Genomic DNA, 4,864 nt, shown 5'->3' with positions numbered 1-4,864 from the left:
TATATAGGAGGAAGAAGTACGTCGGTGGACGCCTAAGGGGCCCACGAGATAGGGGGCGCGCCCTCCTATATCGTGGGAGCCTTGGCTGCTTCTTGACTTGCACTCCAAGTCCTCTGGATCACGTTCGTTCCAAAATTCACGCTCCCGAAGGTTTCATTCCATTTGGACTCCGTTTGATATTCCTTTTCTTCGAAATACTGAAATGGGCAAAAAAACAGCAATATGGGCTGGGCCTCCGGTTGGTAGGTTAGTCCCAAAAATGATATAAATGTGTAAAATAAAGCCCATAAACATCCAAAAGGGGTAATATAATAGCATGGAACAATCAAAAATTATAGATACATTGGAGACGTATCAATATGCACTTTTACCTTTCCATCATTGCTAGCCTCTTCGGTACCGTGCATTGCCCTTTCTCACCTTGAGAGTTGGTGCAAACTTCGCCGGTGCATCCAAACCCCATGATACGATACGCTCTATCACACATAAGCCTCATTATATCTTCCTCAAAATAGCCACCATACCTACCTATCATGCCTCATTTCCATAGCCATTCCGAGATATATTGCCATGCAACTTTCATCATCATCATATACATGACTTGAGCATTCATTGTCATATTGCTTTGCATGATTGTAAGATAGCTAGCATGCTGTTTTCATGGCTTGTCCATTTTTTGATGTCATTGCTACGCTAGATCATTGCACATCCCGGTACACCGCCGGAAGCATTCATATAGAGTCATATCTTTGTTCCAGTATCGAGTTGTAAGTAAATAAAAGTGTGATGATCATCATTATAGAACATTGCCCCATAAAAAAAGAAAAAAAGGAAAGGCCAAAGAAGCCTAAATAAAAAAGCGGGCCAAAGAAGCCCACCCAAAACAAAAAAAAAAGAAAGAAAAGAAAAGGGGCAATGTTACTATCCTTTTTCCACACTTGTGCTTCGAAGTAGCACCATGTTCTTCATATAGAGAGTCTCCTATGTTATCACTTTCATATACTAGTGGGAATTTTCATTATAGAACTTGGCTTGTATATTCCAACGATGGGCTTCCTCAAATGCCCTAGGTCTACATGAGCAAGCAAGTTGGATGCACACCCACTTAGTTTCTTTTGTTGAGCTTTCATACACTTATAGCTCTTAGTGCATCCATTGCATGACAATCCCTACTCCTCGCATTGACATCAATTGATGGGCATCTCCATAGCCGGTTGATTAGCCGCATCGATGTGAGACTTTCTCATTTTTTGTCTTCTCCACATAACCTCCATCATTATATTCTATTCCACCTATAGTGCTATATCCATGGCTTGCGCTCATGTATTGCGTGAGGGTTGAAAAAGCTGAAGCGCGTTAAAAAGTATGAACCAATTGCTCGGCTTGTCATCGGGGTTGTGCATGATGGGGGCATTTTGTGTGACGAAAATGAAGCATGGTCAAACTATATGATTTTGTAGGGATAAGCTTGCTTTGGCCTTGTTGTTTTGAAAAGACATGATTCCTTTATTGGTATGCTCAAAGTATTATTGTTTTTATGTCAAATGATAGGCTATTGCCTTGAATCACTCGTATCTTAATATTCATGCCATGATTAGACATATGATCAAGATTATGCTAGGTAGCATTCCACATAATTTTTTTTATCATTTACCTACTCGAGGACGAGCATGAATTAAGCTTCGGGATGTTGATAAGTCTCCATCGTATCTATAATTTTTAATTGTTCCATGCCAATATTATTCAACTTTCATATACTTTTGACAACTTTTTATACTATTTTTTGGGACTAACATATTGATTCAGTGCCCAGTGCCAGTTCCTATCTGTTGCATGTTTTATGTTTCGCAGAAACCCCATATCAAACGGAGTCCAAACGGGATAAAAACGGAGGGAGAATTATTTTGGAATATTTATGATTTTTGGGAGGAAGAATCAACGCGAGACGATGCCCGAGGTGGCCACAAGATAGGGGCCCACGCCCACTTAAAGTGGGTGTGCCCCCCACCCTCGTGGGCCACCCGTAAGGCGGTTGATGCCCTTCTTTGGCTGCAAGAAAGCTAATTTTTGGAAAATGATCTGGGTGAAGGTTTCAATCCAATCAGAGTTACGGATCTCTAGATATATAGGAAACGTGCCAGTGCAGAATTCCAGAACGCAGAAACAGAGAGATAGATCCAATCTCAGAGGGGCTCTCGCCGCTCCCACGCCATGGGAGCCAAGGACTAGAGGGGAAACCCTTCTCCCATCTAGGGAGGAGGTCAAGGAAGAGGAAGAAGAAGAAGGGGGCTCTCTCCCCTTTGCTTCTGGTGGCGCCGGAACACCGCCGGGGGCCATCGTCATCACCATGATCTATACCAACACCACCATCATCTTCACCAACATCTCCATCACCTTCCCCCCTCTATCTACAGCAGTCCACTCTCCCGCAACCCGCTGTACCCTCTACTTGAACATGGTGATTTATGCTTCATATTATTTTCCAATGATGTGTTGCCATCCTATAATGTCTGAGTAGATTTTCGTTGTCCTACCGGTGATTGATGAATTGCTATGATTGGTTTGAGTTGCATGTTTTATTATTGGTGCTGTCCTATTGTGCCCTCCGTGTCGCGCAAGCATGAGGGATTCCCGGTGTAGGGTTTGCAATATGTTTATGATTTGCTTATGGTGAGTGGCGTGAGTGACAGAAGCACAGACCCGAGTAAGTAGGTTGTTTGCGTATGGGATAAAGGGGACTTGATACTTTAATGCTATGGTTGGGTTTTACCTTAATGAATCTTTAGTAGTTGCGGATGCTTGCTAGAGTTCCAATCATAAGTGCATATGATCCAACTAGAGAAAGTATGCTAGCTTATGCCTCTCCCTCAAATAGAATTGCAATAGTGATTATCGGTCTAGTAAAGTAGTCAATTGCTTAGGGGCAATTCCACAACTCCTACCACCACTTTTCCACACTCGCTATATTTACTTTACTGCATCTTTATCTAAACAGCCCCTACTTTTTATTTACGAGTTCTTTACTATCTTGCAAACCTATCCTATCACACCTACAAAGTACCTCTAGTTTCATACTTGTTCTAGGTAAAGCGAACGTCAAGCGTGCGTAGAGTCGTATCAGTGGCCGATAGGACTTGAGAGAGTATTTGTTCTACCTTTAGCTCCTTGTTGGGTTCGACACTCTTACTTATCGAAAGAGGCTACAACTATCCCGTATACTTGCGGGTTATCAGTTACCATCTGACATCATCCTCATGGACGGAGGAAGCAATCTCAACCTCATTTACAAGGACACGGTTAGGAAGATGGGCATCGACTTATCCCGGATCAAGCTCGGCACCACCACCTTTAAAGGTGTCATCCCAAGTGTCGAAGCCTGTTGTACGAGAACGGGCACCCTAGAGGTAGTCTTCGGCTCGCCCGAGAACTTCGGAAACAAGGAGTTAATCTTCGACATCGTCCCCTTCCGGAGCTGATACCACGCGCTTTTAGGGTGCACAGCCTTCACACGCTTCAAAGCAATCCCACATTATGCCTATCTCAAGATCAAAATGCCAGGACCTAACAGTGTTATAACAGTCAATGGTAACATCGAGCGCTCACTCCGGACTGAGTAGCATACCGCAGCTTTTGCAGCTGAGGTACAGTCGTCTAAGGAGGCAGCCCACAGTGATAAATGCACCACTAGCTCTTAGAAGTGAACCCATGACACGCAAATCAACCTCGACTACATAGCCCCGCACCCTAAATAGGGATACTGGCTCCTTGCATGCCCTCTCTTGATGTGGCACTATGTTCCCAGGGTGCACAACTTCGCACTCAAGATTCCATGGGCTGACGAGGAGCCAAAAATTTACTAAAACATCGGAATGGTTCAACCAAGCAACGGCGTGGCTTCGAGCCCCCACGTAGGCAAGTTTCTGTCAAAGAAGCAGCCAAATATGACTACGTCAACGTGGCTTCAACCACAGAACGGATTTCGGCAACACAGCCTTCAAGGAGCTTGGCCAATCAAACACTTGGAGTGTATAAAGGTCCGGAAAGGTCTTAGCCTTCGCGAGTCCCCACCATTAATGGTGACCAGCTGGTCAACAACACGGAAGTGCAGACGTGCGGCAGGAAGCAGCCCGGGTTCCTAAAAATCCGACGATAGATATCCACCCTATTTCTTCCTTCTTTTTTTACTTTTTATGTTGTATTCTTTCAGTTCCTCTTATTGCCGCTGGTCATGTAAAGGATTGAAACTATGAAATAAAGAAATCATGCCCTTTAAAGGCCCTTATCATTTTTCTTTATAAGCACGACCCCTGCGCTACGAAGAAGTTCCCTAAAAAGATACAATTGTATTACAAGTCTAAAGAATTAGGCATCTTGGATTTTGGCTTTATATGCATAAGTTTTGAGCCTAGATTTTGGTCAATAGTTGGGTTGCCTGGCTCCTATGTGCACCCCTTACATTCCTGATGAATTCGGCTAAGGGTGTAATGGGAGAACCACTGCGATTGTGCTGCCAGGTCAATTGGCAGAGCGCCTCAGTGGAGAAAGCCGAAAACCGACCATCTAGGTAGGCACAAACTAGTCGGCCATTTGTAAACTGCGTTAAGCGATGTGACGATAGAGATCACCTGTGTCAAACGAAGGGCTTTAATTTTTAGCCGAAGTGCGTCATGGCCTAGATTTCGGCCCACTAGGCCGACCACTTCCCATACCGGGGGCTGGTCATCATCCCCCACAGTCAAACTCCTAGGACTACATGAAAGTTATAAAGCCGTTATAGTCTGCCTCGTTCCTATAAGCAGAAGGCCGCCTCCGAGTATCGAGACGTCAGCTAAGGGTCAAACCTGCATCTCAAAACACCCTTTGT

This window comes from Triticum aestivum, chromosome 2B (genome assembly GCF_018294505.1).
Source record: "Triticum aestivum cultivar Chinese Spring chromosome 2B, IWGSC CS RefSeq v2.1, whole genome shotgun sequence".
Taxonomy (NCBI): domain Eukaryota; kingdom Viridiplantae; phylum Streptophyta; class Magnoliopsida; order Poales; family Poaceae; genus Triticum; species Triticum aestivum.
The sequence above is the reverse complement of the archived record's forward strand: the minus strand, read 5'-3'. Positions refer to the sequence as shown.